The following is a 16,274-nucleotide window of genomic DNA, read 5'->3' on the forward strand; positions in this document are numbered from 1 at the left end:
ATGAATGGCAGATGGAGTTTAATTTAGATAAATGTGAGGTGATGCATTTTGGTAGATCGAATCGGGCCAGGACCTACTCCGTTAATGGTAGGGCGTTGGGGAGAGTTATAGAACAAAGAGATCTAGGAGTACAGATTCATAGCTCCTTGAAAGTGGAGTCACAGGTGGATAGGGTGGTGAAGAAGGCATTCAGCATGCTTGGTTTCATTGGTCAGAACATTGAATACAGGAGTTGGGATGTCTTGTTGAAGTTGTACAGGGCATTGGTGAGGCCACACTTGGAGTACTGTGTACAGTTCTGGTCACCCTATTATAGAAAGGATATTATTAAACTAGAAAGAGTGCAGAAAAGATTTACTAGGATGCTACCGGGACTTGATGGTTTGACTTACAGGGAGAGGTTAGACAGACTGGGACTTTATTCCCTGGAGAGTAGGAGGTTAAGGGGTGATCTTATAGAAGTCTATAAAATAATGAGGGGCATAGATAAGGTCGATAGTCAAAATCTTTTCCCAAAGGTAGGGGAGTCTATAACGAGGGGGCACAGATTTAAGGTGAGAGGGGAGAGATACAAAAGGATCCAGAGGGGCAATTTTTTCACTCAAAGGGTGGTGAGTGTCTGGAACGAGCTGCCAGAGGCAGTAGTAGAGGCGGGTACAATTTTGTCTTTTAAAAAGCATTTGGACAGTTACATGGGGAAGATGGGTATCGAGGGATATGGGCCAAGTGCAGGCAATTGGGACTAGCTTAGTGGTATAAGCTGGGCGACATGGACATGTTGGGCCGAAGGGCCTGTTTCCATGTTGTAACTTCTATGATTCTATGATTCTATGAATAAGGAAATGGCAGAGACGTTAAACAAATATTTTGTATCTGTCTTCACAGTAGAAGACACAAAAAAAACAAATCGGAAATAGTGGGGAACCAAAGGTCTAATGAGAGTGACGAACTTTGAGTATTTAAGATTCTAAAGCAAAAGTGCTGGAGAAATTAATGGGACTAAAAGCCGACAAATCCCCTGGACCTGATGGCCTACATCCTAGGATTTTAAAAGAGGTGGCTGCAGAAATAGTGGATGCATTAATTTTGACCTTCCAGAATTCCTTACATTCTATAACGGTCCCTGTCGATTGGAAGGTAGGAAATGTAACCCCTGCTAATCAAGAAAGGAGGGAGAGAGAAAACAGGGAATTATAGGCCAGTTAGCCTGACATCAGTAGTAGGGAAAATGCTAGAATCTATTATTAAGGACGTAGTAACAGGGCACTTCGAGAAAATCATAATATGATTAGGCAGAGTCAACGCAGTTTTATGAAAGAGAAATCGTGTTTGGCAAATTTATTGAGTTTTTTGAGGATGTAACTAGCAGGGTAGATAAGGGGGAAACGGTGGATGTAATATATTTGGATTTTCAAAAGGCATTCAATAAGGTGCCACACAAGATTAGGGTTCATGGGATTGGGGGTAATATATTAGCATGGATTTAGGATTAGTTAACAGAGAGTAGGTATAAACGGGTCATTTTCGGGTTGGCAGGTTGTAAATAGCGGGGTGCCGCAAGGATCAGTGCTTGGGCCTTAACTGTTTACAATCTATATCAATGACTTAGATGAGGGGACCGAGTGTAATGTAACCGAGTTTGCTTACGATACAAAGCTGGGTGGGAAAGTAAGCTTTGTGGAGGACGCAAAGAGGCTGCAAAGGGATACAGACAGGTTAAGTGCGTGGATGAGATGGTGGCAGATGGAGTATAATGTGGAGAGATGTGAGTTTATTCACTTTGGTAGGGAGAATAGAAAAGCAGAATATTTTTTAAAGGGTGAGAGTCTAAGAAATGTTGGTAGTCAGAGGTATTTGGATGTCCCTGTACATGAATCACAGAAAGTTAACATGCAGGTTCAGCAAGCAATTAGGAAGGCAAATGATATGTTGGCCTTTATTGCAAGGAGATGTTGCTGCAATTATAAAGGGCTCTGGTGAGACCACACCTGGAGTACTGAGTACAGTTTTGGTCTCCTTACCTAAGGAGGGATATATTTGCCTTAGAGGTAGTGCAACGAAGGTTCACTAGATTGATTTCTGGGATGAGAGGGTTGTCCTATGAGGAGAAATTGAGTAGAATGGGCCTATACTCTCTGGAGTTTAGAAGACTAAGAGGTGATCTCATTGAAATGTATAAAATTCTTAGAGGGCTTGACAGAGTAGATGCTGAGAGGCTGTTTCCCTTGGCTGGAGAGTCTAGAACTAGGGGTCATTGTCTCAAGGTAAAGGGTCGGCCATTTAGGACCGAGATAAGGAAAAATTTCTTCACTCAGAGGGTTGTGAATCTTTGGAATTCTCTATCCCAGAGGGCTGTGGATGCTCAGATGTTGAGTATGTTCAAGATTGAGATCGATAGATTTTTGGACTCTAGGGGAATCAAGGGATATGGAGATAGGGTGGGAAAGTGGAGTTGAGGTAGAAGCCATGATCTTATTGACTCTGGTGGCCAAAGAGGTTTTTAAAAGAATTTTACGAATAAGGATGAAAAGCCTACCCTTACGCAATTTAAGACTTATTTTTAAAAATTAAAGTTTGGACCATTTAAACTTCAAATGGCCCTATGTTGTCCCTAGCGACACTTGATGCCAGGGAAGAACAGATGTTCCTTGTGTCCAGCATCACTATGGGTATATCTGTTATTTGAATATAATTTCAATACACCTGCTCAAATATGATGGGAGCATTGCAAGTTCCCATGGGAAAATCCAATGAGAGGGGGTAGGAAATGGACAGGGACACAGTGGAGCACATTCCCATTTCATTTTCCACCCTGCGCACACCAGTTCTGTCCATAAAATCACTGGAGGGAGGGCATACGATCCTTGACTGATTTCTATTAGTGAAGCGGTTTTTAAAACAACTACCAAGATAAAATTTAAAGAGCCAATACCAAACTAAATCTTGAGCAAAAAGCATAATTTGTTTCACAACGATGGGGGAGCTGGAAAGGATCTTTCCGAAAGAATAAGTTAAGATGGACCTAAAGGCGTTCCTCATCTCTATTTATTGTGTCATTCCTTCAGTTTCCCATATACTTGTACTCAGTTAAACAAATGATGTGGACAAACTATCTTAAATCTAAAAAAAATTGCCAAAAAAACCTTACTATACAGACCTCAGTCTATGTTGCTGATCTCACCTTTACGGTGCCAACACTCAATGTTCAGGTGCTCGCATGACGGATGGCCACTTGGGTCAAGTATTGGAGGACCAGTGGTATTAGCGTGAGGCATTCCTTCCCAGGAGAGAAGGAGGGAAGAAAGTGACCAAAAGAAAACTTTTACAATTATCCAAGCCAAAGGACCAGAAGACCTCATGGCGATTCACCCGCAAGGAATTGAATTATTCAGGTGGTGCAGACGAAGCTATAATAAGGATGCATCCTACACTTGATGCCAAGTAGCATCAACATTAAAAGAAGTAGAAAACTTCTACAGTAACAGTCACAGTAAAGGAGGAGGTACTGGAGAAATTGGATAGGATAAAAATAGATAAAGGGGAGAAACATAAAAGGTCGGCAACGTTCAAAGACTGCAATCCCTCAGATAATGAAGCAGTCCGTGCCCGCATGCAGCAAGATCTGGACAACATTCAGACTTGGGCTGATAAGTGACAAGTAAGATTTGCGCCAGACAAGTGCCAGGCAATGATCATCTCCAACAAGAGAGAGTCTAACCACCTCCCCTTGACATTCAACGGCATTACCATTGCTGAATCCCCCACCATCAACATCCTGGGGGTCACCATTGAACAGAAACTTAACTAGACCAGCCACATAAATACTGTGGCTACAAGAACAGCTCAGAGGCTGGGTATTCTGCAGTGAGTGACTCACCTCCTGACTCCCCAAAGCTTTTCCACCATCTCCAAGGCACAAGTCAGGTGTGTGATGGAATACTCTCCACTTGCCTGGATGAGTGCAGCTCCAACAACACTCAAGGACAAAGCAGCCCGCTTGATTGGCACCCCATCCACCACCTTAAACATTCACTCCCTCCACCACCTATGGCTGCAGTGTGTACCATCTACAAGATGCATTGCAGCAACTCGCCAAGGCTTCTTCGACAGCACCTCCCAAACCCGCGACTTCTACCACCTAGAATGACAATGGCTGCAGGCGTATGGGAACACCACCACCTGCACGTTCCCCTCCAAGTCACACACCATCCTGACTTGGAAATATATTGCCTTTCCTTCATCGTAACTGGATCAAAATCCTGAAACTCCCTTCCTAACAGCACTGTGGAAGAAGCTTCATTACACAGACTGCGGCGGTTCAAGAAGGCGGCTCACCAACACCTCCTCAAGGGCAATTAAGGATGGGCAATAAATGTTGGCCCTGCCAGTGATGTCCATGAATCCATGAATGAATAAAAAAAAAAGTAGAAAAGTCATCCAGAAAAGTCCGGATGGGACGCATTCTAGGTTGCTGAGGGAAGTAAGGGTGGAAGTTGCGGAGGCTCTGGCCACAATCTTCCAATACTCCTTAGATATGGGAGTGGTGCCAGAGGACTGGAAGATTGCAAATGTTACACCCCAGTTCAAAAAAGGGAAGAGGGATAAACCCGGCAACGACACAACAGTCAACCTAATGTGGGGAAACTTTTACAGACGTTAATCCAGCACAAAATTAATTGGCACTTCGAAAAATATGGATTAATAATTGAAAGCCAGCATGGATTTGTTAAAGGCAAATCGTGTTTGACTAACTTGATTGAGTTCTTTGATGAAGTAACAGAGAGGGTTGATGAAAATAGTGCAGTTGATGTTGTGTATATGGGTTATCAAAAGGCATTTGATAAAGTACCACATAATGGACTTGTTAGCAAAATTAAAGCCCATGGGATTAAAGGGACAGTGGCTGTGTGGATACGAAATTGGCTAACAGACAGAAAGCAGAGAGTAGTGCTGAACGGTTGTTTTTCAGACTGGAGGGAAGTATACAGTGGTGTTCCCCGGGGGGTCAGTGTTGGGACCTTTTTGCTCTTTTTGATATATATTAATGAGCTGGACTTGAGTATAGAGGGTATAATTTCAAAGTTTGCATATAGCACAAAACTCAGAAATGTAGTAAACAGAGGAGGGTAGTAGCAGACTTCAGGAAGATATAGGCAGACTGGTGAAATGGGCAGACACATGACTGATGAAATTTAATGCAGAGAAGTGTGAAGTGATGCATTTTGGGAGGAAAAATGAGGAGAAGCAATATAAACTAAATGGTACAATTTTAAAGGGGGTGCAGGAACAGACAGACCTGGGGGTACACATACACAAATCTATGAAGTTGGCAGGACAAGTGAAGGCTGTTAAAAAGGCAAATGGGATCCTTGGCTTTATATAGAGAGGCGTAGAGTACAAAAGCAAGGAAGTTATGCTAAACCTTAATCCAACAATTATTAGGCCCCATCTGGAGTACTGTGGCCAATTCTGGCCACCGCACTTTAGGATGGATATCAAGGCCTTAAGGAAGGCGCAGGGGAGATTTACTAGAATGGGGATGAAAAACTTCAGTTACGTGGAGAGACTAGAGAAACTAGAATTGTTCCCCGAGAAGGATAAGGGGAGATTTGATAGAGGTGTTCAAAATCGTGTAGAGTTTTGCTAGAGTAAATAAGGAGAAACTGTTTTCAGTAGCAGAAAGGTCGGTAACCAGAGGACACAGATTTAAGGTGATTGGCAAAAGAACCAGAGGCGACCTGAGGAAAAAAGTGTTTACGCAGTGAGTTGTGATGATCTGGAAAGCACTGCCTGAAAGGGTGGTGGAAGCAGATTCAATAATAACTTTCAAAAGGGAATTGGTTAAATACTTGAAGGGAAAAATTTGCAGGACTATGGGGAAAGAGCAGGGGAGTGGGACAAATTGGATAGATCTTTCAAAGAGCCAGCACTGGCATGATGGGCCGAATGGCCTTCTTCTGTGCTCTATGATTCTATGAAAAGTATTCCATTCTTGATGAACACAAAAATCAAAAGAATAAACAACTCTGATAAATAACCCTGATAACATAACGTGCTGTACACGTTGCTTCCTCTTTCCACAACAGCTCACAGCAAACTGAAATGAATGCTTTCCTTTCCTGGATCAGTCTGCCAGAATTTGAGCTAACATCCCTTAGGTATTTAAAATGCAGCCAAAAACTGATTGCAGCCTTCCACCACCACATTGAGCAGGGAAGGCTGGATACTTCTAGTATGTAAGCAGAGACTGATTTTGAAGTCATTAAAAGATTTCCAATCCACTATTATGCAAGCAAGGAATTCATTTTGGAAGCACTAGGACAGCCATGGGCCAGAAGCAGCTCACAGCATTTTAGTGAAATCTTACTGTGCAGAGCGGACAGTTCAAGAAGGCAAAATACAAGAACATGGCTGATCATTCTCAATTTACAGCATCAGAGTTAGTTCTTAAAGGAGACATGTATGAATCAGCAACAGTAATCAGAATCAGACTATTGCTCCATTGTTGCTAATAGTCTACCAAAATGAAGAATAAAATTTGCATTCATATTCACAACCAATGGATTACTGTCCAGTCACTGTGTTATGTAGGCAGATGCAGCAGCCAACTTGCCCACAGCAAAGTCCCACAAATAGCAAGTGAGATGACTGACTAGATAATGTTTCTGGTGGTGTTGGTACAGGGAGCAGCATTAGCCAGGACACTGAGAGAACTTCCTGCTCTGCTTTGAATAGTGCCGAGAATCTTTTATACCCACATGAGTGTAAAAGGCTTAGAGGGTACAAAATTCTTAACGTGCATCCAGGAGAGCTTTTTGAGCCAGCATGTAGAAAGTCCTACAAGAGAGGGGGCGGTACTGGACCTAATTCTAGGGAATGTGGCCGGCCAAGTGGAAGAAGTGCTAGTAGGTGAGCACTTTGGTGACAGTGACCATAATTTGGTGAGATTTAAGGTGGTCATGGAAAAGGACAGGGAGGGGCCGGAAATAAAGGTTCTAAATTGGGGGAAGGCCGATTTTAATAGGATAAGGCAGGATCTGGCCAAAATGGACCGGGATCAGCTGCTTGTAGGAAAATCCGCATCGGAGCAATGGGAGTCTTTCAGAAGGGAGATTGAGACCATACAATGGCAACATGTTCCCGTAAAGGTCAAGGGTGGTTCCAAGAACTCCAGGGAACCTTAGATGTCAGGGGATATACGAGAATGGATTAGGAAAAAAAGGAGGGCTTTTGGCAGATACAAAAGGCTAAAGACGGAGGAAGCCCTAGAGGAGTACAAAAAGTGCAGGGGGATACTTAAAAAAGAAATTAGGAGATCAAGGAGGGGCCATGAAATAACACTGGCGAGCAAAATAAAGGAAAATCCTAAGATGTTTTATAAGTATATTAAGGGTAAGAGGATGACTTGGGAAAAAATAGGGCCCATTAGGGACAAAAATGGCAATCTGTGTGTGGAGCCGGCAGATGTAGGAGGGGTTCTAAATGAATTTTTTGCATCTGTTTTCACTATGGAGAAGGACGATGTAGACATAGAAATACGGCAGGGGGACTGTGATATACTCGAACATATTAACATCGAGCGGGAGGAGGTATTGGCGGTTTTAGCAGGCCTAAAAATGGATAAATCCCCAGGCCCGGACGAAATGTATCCCAGGCTACTGTGTGAGGCAAAGGAGGAGATTGCGGGGGCTCTGACACATATATTCAGAACCTCTCTGGCCACAGGGGATGTGCCAGAGGACTGGAGAACCGCTAATGTAGTACCATTATTCAAGAAGGGGAGTAGGGAAAAAACGGGGAACTACAGGCCAGTGAGCCTAACATCAGTGGTAGGAAAATTATTGGAAAAAATTCTGAAGGACAAAATTAGTCTCCACTTGGAGAAGCAAGGATTAATCAGGGATAGTCAACATGGCTTTGTCAAGGGAAGATCATGTCTGACTAATTTGATTGAATTTTTTGAGGGGGTGACGAGGCGTGTGGATGAGGGTAACGCAGTGGATGTGGTATACATGGATTTCAGTAAGGCCTTCGATAAAGTCCCGCACAGGAGACTGGTCAAGAAGGTACGAGCCCATGGAATCCAGGGTGCCTTGGCACTTTGGATACAAAACTGGCTTAGTGGCAGAAGGCAGAGGGTGATGGTCGAAGGTTGTTTTTGTGACTGGAAGCCTGTGGCCAGTGGGGTACCACAGGGATCGGTGCTGGGTCCCTTGCTGTTTGTGGTCTACATTAATGACTTGGATATGAATGTAAAAGGTATGATCAGTAAGTTCGCTGATGATACAAAAATTGGTAAGGTGGTAAATAGCGAGGAGGATAGCCTCAGTCTGCAGGACGATATAGATGGGTTGGTCAGATGGGCGGAACAGTGGCAAATGGAATTTAACCCGGAAAAGTGCGAGGTGATGCACTTTGGAGGGACTAACAAGGCAAGGGAATACACAATGAATGGGAGGACCCTAGGCAAGACATAGGGTCAGAGGGATCTTGGTGTGCAAGTTCACAGATCCCTGAAGGCGGCGGAACAGGTAGATAAGGTGGTAAAGAAGGCATATGGGATACTTGCCTTTATTAGCCGAGGCATAGAATATAAGAGCAAGGAGGTTATGATGGAGCTGTATAAAACACTGGTTAGGCCACAGCTGGAGTACTGTGTGCAGTTCTGGTCGCCACACTACAGGAAGGATGTGATCACTTTGGAGAGGGTGCAGAGGAGATTCACCAGGATGTTACCAGGGCTGGAGCGCTTCAGCTATGAAGAGAGACTGGGAAGATTGGGTTTGTTTTCCTTGGAGCAGAGGAGGCTGAGGGGGGACATGATTGAGGTGTACAAAATTATGAGGGGCACAGATAGGATGGATACTAAGGAGCTTTTTCCCTTCGTTGAGGGTACTATAACAAGGGGACATAGATTCAAGGTAAAAGGCGGGAGGTTTAGAGGGGATTTGAGAAAGAACTTTTTCACCCAGAGGGTGGTTGGAGTCTGGAACTCACTGCCTGAAAGGGTTGTGGAGGCAGGAACCTTCACAACATTCAAGAAGCATTTGGATGAGCACTTGAAATGCCATAGCATACAAGGCTACGGACCAAATGCTGGAATATGGGATTAGAGTAGACAGGGCTGATGGCCGGCGCAGACACGATGGGCCGAAGGGCCTCTATCCGTGCTGTATAACTCTCTATAACTCTATGACTCTATGAGCAGGAAGATGGGGCCTCAGTTTAATGTTTATATAAATGTTAGCTTATATAAATGCAAAAATTGCACCTCCAACAACACTGAAGTGCCAGTCTAGATTAAGTGTGGCTTGAATTTATGACGTTCTGACTCGAAGCTAAGAATCCTGCCAAGTGTGCCAAATTTACACTAATCAGCTTAGTTCCGTTCAAAATAAGAAATACTTTTTGCTTTTTGTGAATTTTGTGTTCAAGTGGTGGGCATTGGAACACTGTCCTTTTTGGGCATTCTGTGTTAGCATTGAACACCCTTAGATCAGGTATAGAACAGGTTAGATGCAAATTAAAACTCTTTCCACTTTGATCCAACAATGCAGCAACCACAACCTCAAAATAACACCTGTTATTTCATTAGTGTGAAATTTTCCATTCCTCACACCAGCCATCTTGGGCCAGCTTTGTGCTGTAGGGATTGGACAAACACTGCATAAACTCAATTGAAATAGGAGCTTTGGGGTCAACAGACAGAGAAGACATTTGTACCCAGATCGCAGAGGTGAAAGGCCAGTGCTGAAAATCCACCACTGGAAAAAACATTTTTAGAGGAAAAACCTAATCTCTTTAAATAAAAAAACTAGCTGTCTGCTGCCATACCAGGCCTCCATTTTCCATGTTGTTAGGTTGCATAGTGTGCGGCCTGGAATATCCTTCATGGGCGTAACCCGGAAGTTAGAGCCGAAAATGCGCCCATTCCCACGCCCAATTGCTGATGTCACGATATACTCTCATTCCCCGGTGCCCCTCGGCGACATCATCCGCAAACACAGCAAGTTCCACGTGTGCTGACGACACCCAGCTCTACCTCACCACCATCTCTCATTTGCCATGTTGCTTATGAGCAGAATTTTTCTCCAACTAAACATTGGGAAGACGAAGCCATTGTCTTTGGTCCCCGCCACAAATTGCGTACCCTAGCCATCAACTCTATCCCTCTCCCTGGCCACTGTCTGAGGCTGAATCAGATCATTCGCAACCGAGATGAGCTTCTGACCCCATATCCGCTCCATCTCCAAGATTGCCTACTTCCACCTCCATAAAATCTCCCGTCTTTGCCTCTGCCTCAGCTCATCTGCTGCTGAAACCCTCATCCATGCCTTTGTTACCTCTAGACTTGACTATTCCAATGCTCTCCAGGCCGGCCTCCCATCTTCCACCCTCCATAAGCTTGAACTCATCCAAAACTCTGCTGCCCCATATCCTAACTCGTTCACGTTCACCCATCACCCCTGTGCTCACTGACCTACATTGTCTCCCAGTCTGGAAACGCCTCGATTTTAAAATTCTCATCACTGTTTTCAAATCCCTCCATGGCCTCGCCCCTTCCTAACTCCGTAACCTCCTCCAGTCCTACAACCCTCTGAGATCTCTGCGCTCCTCCAATTCTGACCTCTTGCGCATCCCCAATTTTAATTGCTCCACCATTGGCCGCCGTGCCTTCAGCTGCCTAGGCCCTAAGCTCTGGAACTCCCTCCTTAAACCTCTCTGCTTCTCTACCTCACTCCTCCTTTAAGACACTCCTTAAAACCTACATCTTTGACCAAGTTTTTGGTCACCTGTCCTAATATCTCCTTATGTGGCTCGGTGTCAAATTTTGCTTGATAACACTCCTGTGAAGTGCCTTGGGACGTTTTACTACATTAAAGGTGCTACATAAATGCAAGTTGTTGTTGTTATTGAATTTTATTAGCATATGCCTGATCATAAAATGGGCGTGAATCAAATGGTCAGCATAAACAATCGGGGCCCAAGAAAAGCACTGAACTCAGATCATGGGGCTGATTTTCAGATGGCGAAGCGGGTGCGTTGGGGGCGGGGGTCTTCTAAAATCGTAGAAATCTGGAGTGGTTTCAGAGCCCGGCTCCAACCCACTGACTTCCGGGTTTCCCAGTGACACGTTTGGGTGCGCACGTGCCCCCCGAATGGGGGAGTCGCACCGGCAATTAAAGCCGGCAGGATGATAATTTCCATAGTTTGACAGATAATTAACGTACTTGAACTACTTGATTGAGTAGACATTTTGGCAGGGGTCCAATTTTGAAGAAGCCTCAACATGTTTCCCGTGTTGTGGGAAACACTCCCTATTTCAACAGACGGGTTTCAGCCAGCAGCCAGTGGGAGATGCAAATGATTATTTGACAGGTGGGGAGAAAACCTCATTTATTGCAGCAGGGCACTCTGTCACTTCAGACAAGGTTTTGGCTGCAAGACCTTGTGTTTCCACTCAAAATTCTTAATTTCCACCCAAAACTCTGCTGTGCAAACATATTTACCTACATTGCGGACCCCCTCAAACTCATACCGTCAGGATGGGGGGGCACCATGGCTGCATTCATCACTTCATTCGAGGACGAGTAACGTCACCAGCCTCGCCAGGCACGGCCTTCACCTCCGCCACGTGGAACTCCAAAACACAGTGCTGCGCCACAGGCACCTGCACAACAGCACGGAGGGCAACAACAGAGAGAGCAACGTCGCAGGAGGCACTACCCTCGCAAGAGGATCTACAGACGGAGGCTCAGCTTCCTGGACCTCTCTGAGGAGCAGTGCTTATGGAGGCACAGACATCTGCAGCCTCCCTCATGCCGAGCTGTTCTCGGCTGGGCCAAGCAGCTGTCAAGGTCACCACTGCCCTCAACTTCTTCGCTTCCAGATCATTCCAGGGTGCCACCGGGGACATTGCCAGGGTCTCTCAGTCATCTGCACACACGTGCACAAGGCAGATCACCAATGGCTTGTTTCGCAGGGCCTCGCACTATATCAACTTCCCCATGGACGACCTCAGTAAGACGGAGAGGGCAGTGGGATTCCACGCTGTGGCTGGCTTCCCACGGGTGCAGGGTGTAATCGATTGCACCCATATAGCAATATGAGCACCTCCACACGGGCCAGGACTGTTCATCAACAGGAAGGGCTATCACTTCATCAACACTCAGCTCGTTTGTAACCACCACAAGAGATTCTTTCTCGTGTGCGCCAGATACCCTGGCAGCTGCCATGATTTCTTCATCCTCCGGGAGTCCAACATCCAGCCCCTCTTCCACACACTGAACATCCGCAAGGGCTGGCTCCTCGGGGACAAGGGATACCCCCTGCACCCGTGGCTCATGACACCTATGAGGAACCCCACCACCGAACAACAGCATCGATATAACGACACCACATCGCTATTAGTTGAGCATGCTATAGGGCTGCTCAAGATGCACTTCAGGTGCCTTGATCGTTCTGGGGGGAGTGCTTCAATGCGCACCAGACAGAGTGGGATGCATTAAAATCGTGTGTTGTGCCCTGCACAACATGGCACAGCAGAGAGGGGTGTCGCTTGAGGAGGCCCCATCCACATCTGCCACCCACATTGAGGAGGAGGAGGAGGAGGTGGAGGAGGAGGCGGAGGAGCAGGAGCAACCCATGGGCAGAACAGCAGCTCACCTGGCTGCTCATGAGGTCAGTGAGTCACTGATATGTGAACGGCTCTCCTAACATCAGACAGTGTGAAGAGTCCGGTTTTCACCACCTGGATAGAGCAGCGGCCACACCAGCATCCCCCCCCCGCCCCGCCCCACTCCCTGCACAAAACAGTCCTGCAACTACACATACACCCACTGTGGAGTGACCCAATGGGTGGCATCAAGTATGGGCGTTCATAGTGAACCTCATGAAAGGGCTTTATTACAGAAGCCAGTCAAGCATGGCCAAGACGTGGCAGTAGTGGTAACAATAATATTTAATGTGCGTCTAACAAAAAGCAAATATAAATAAAAAACATGACCAACTGTCGAACACCCTTGTGCATCCCCTCTGCGCTTACAAAACCTTCACCTTTCGCTTCCGACCACTTCTACGTGGTGCATCCCCTGTGGCTGCAGCAGAGGTAGTGGCAGGTTGCTCTTGTTCATGTCCTGACCGATTAGATGCTTTGGGCCTACGCCCACTGGGTTTCGGTGCCCGTGAGGACCCCTCCAAAGACTGCTCCACCTGCACCTGTGCAGGGGAAGACTCGGCCACCTGGCGAGAAGGCAGCATTGCGGGTTCTGGTTGAGAGGGGGGCAACGGGTGAGATGTGGGGGCGCTTTGAGTGGCGTCCCCACTTCCATGTCCCCTTTCGCCATTATTCCTCCCCCGGGCCAGGCCCACATCACTCCTACCACTCTGCTGGACGACAGTTTGGAGGACATGTGCGAAGCCTTGTAAGGCCAATGCTAGTGTAAGGCCTGTCTGTTTAAGGAGGCAGAATGTTGATCACCCTGAGTCTGAACGGCCATTGTTAGGGCCTGAACGGACTCATTTTTGAGCCATGCTTGAAGCTCCATGGAGGCTAGCCTTCCCTCCATCGCAGACATTCCCGCACTTACTCACGACACTATCTCAGAGATGCCCTCACGTCCCTGTGACAGTATCTCGGAGATCCCCTCCTGTACTTGTGCCACCATTCCACTCATGCAGGAGTTGGACTCCTCCATCCTCTGCGCGATTGTGGAGAGCGTGCATGGCACCTGTTCCAGCACCTCGCAAATGTGCTGCTGCCCCTCGATCATTCTCCTTTTAAAGGATGGCCCCCAGGGTTCAGCATCTGTGTCCAGCTGAGCAGAGCCTGGAGAGGAGTGCTCCCACTGACACGGACTCTCCACAGCTGCCCCTGCCACCAGTGTGTGCTCGTGCTCACATGTGTGCGGTGACTCACCATGTGCGACCCCAACTAACCGCAGACTGGGGCCCACCGAGGTGTGTCTATCTGTGCTGGTGGATGGCTCGCTCAGATTTGACGGTGCACCCTCAGAGACCGGCAGGTCCTCTGAGGAATTGCCCTCCACCGTCACAGCGGTCACTGAAGGCCCTGTAAGAGAACAGGAGGCAATATTAAGCATGATCACATGTTGAGATGCTGAAGATGGCAAGGCATGTTAACATCAATTCATATTGTGTGGGCTGAATGTTAAAGTTCTGTCACCGGACGTTTGTCGGGTGCCATTTTCGGTGTCCCTGACGGATAGGCACTCGAGGATGTGGCTCAGCTCCAGCGCCTCCTGCTCGGGTCTGTGAGGACGACTATCTGTTGCGGACCCCCTCCAGTCCTCGCCCTCTCCCGTGCATTCTGGGCTCTCATCTCCTATAAGGGGACGCGTGAGTGTGTGATGGTGACGTGGCCAACCGATGAATGCATTGGTTTAGGTACGGCTGACTGTGAAAGAGATGCATCAGAGGGTGAGAATGAGACAGAGCCATGAGGATTGTATGAGGATTGGGTTGAGTGGCAGTGGTGGGGTGAGTAATGGGGAGGTGAGGAAGTGCTGAGGAAGTGCAGGTAAGTTGAGGATGAGCCTTGAGTGGGTGTGAGGAGTGATGTGATAGGGTGTGTTGGAAGTGCAGAATGAGTTGGGGGGTGGGGGCGGTGATGTGGAAGACAGAATGTAGGAGAATGAGTAAGTGCACTCACTTTGGCTGACTGGTTAGGTTATTGAAGCGCTTCCTGCATTGGATCCAGCTGCGGGAGATGTTGCTGCTGCTAGTAACCTCCTCTGCCACCTCGAGCCAGGCCTTCTTGGCGGCAGAGCAGGCCACTTCCTCCTGTCCGTCGGGTAGAATGTATCCCTCCTCCTCCTCACCCCATCCAGTAGCACCTGGAGTGAGGCATCACTAAATCTAGGATCAGCCTTTCCCATGTGCTGCTCCATTGTACTGTGTGGGTGTTTGCACCAGAAGCAGCCATTGGAGGACTGCCCCTTTAAATAGAGCTCCTCCAGCTGACAGCCTGTGATGTGGGTGCGCAGTCCGCCTGCTGCGCAGCTTTCCGATGGCAAACCCGGAAGCCAAGTAAAGTGGCTCTAATTTACCCGTAATCGCATGGAGAATGGACAGATTTTATTGAGCGGGTTACCCATGCGTCCAATCGGCCCCTCCCCCCACTGCCGCCTCCACACTAATATCGGGGCGCATGTATTTCTTCTTTAAGTATGAAAATTTAAGTTTCAACTCATTTAACCATCATTCATGCCCATTTAGGGTTGCCAGCTCTGGTTGGAGGCATTCCTGAAGGTTTGGTCACGTGACAATCTGACCACAAGACATCTGACCATGTGACGCCTGACCACCTGACGCCTGACCACCTGACGCCTGACTACCTGATGCCTGACTACCTGACGCTTGGCCATGTGACATCTGCAAATGTTATTGCATTTACCTTAGTTGAGTATTTTTGTTTGTGGTTTTATGCCAGCAGCTGTTGTGCGACAAGTTCCAAGAACCAGGGGGCCACCCATGAGCAGGTGAAGAGGGGAAACTGAGGGTGGGGAAGAGGCAAAACCGAGGGTGGGGAAAAGGTTCACTCGGTTAATCCCGGGGATGAGGGGGCGGACATATGAGGAGAGGTTGAGTAGATTGGGACTCTACTCATTGGAGTTCAGAAGAATGAGAGGCGATCTTATTGAAACATATAAGATTGTGAAGGGGCTTGATCGGGTGGATGCGGTAAGGATGTTCCCAAGGATGGGTGAAACTAGAACTAGGGGGCATAATCTTAGAATAAGGGGCTGCTCTTTCAAAACTGAGATGAGGAAAAACTTCTTCACTCAGAGGGTAGTAGGTCTGTGGAATTTGCTGCCCCAGGAAGCTGTGGAAGCTACATCATTGAATAAATTTAAAACAGAAATAGACAGTTTCCTAGAAGTAAAGGGAATTAGGGGTTACGGGGAGCGGGCAGGAAATTGGACATGAATTTAGATTTGAGGTTAGGATCAGATCAGCCATGATCTTATTGAATGGCGGAGCAGGCTCGAGGGGCCGATTGGCCTACTCCTGCTCCTATTTCTTATGTTCTTATGTTCTTAAAAGGGGAAACCGAGGGTGGGGAAAAGGTGAAACCGAGGGTGGGGAAAAGGGGAAACCGAAGGTGGGAAAGAGAGGAAACCGAAGGTGGGGGAATGATTCAAAGAGGGGACAGCAGAGATGGGAGGAACATTGATTCCACCAGTAACTAATGGTAACTCACTGAAACTGCACTGATAATTAATAGTAAAGTGGTAACATTCAAATTCCCCTCA

This window comes from Heptranchias perlo, chromosome 3, assembly GCF_035084215.1.
Source record: "Heptranchias perlo isolate sHepPer1 chromosome 3, sHepPer1.hap1, whole genome shotgun sequence".
NCBI classification, from domain to species: Eukaryota; Metazoa; Chordata; class Chondrichthyes; order Hexanchiformes; family Hexanchidae; genus Heptranchias; species Heptranchias perlo.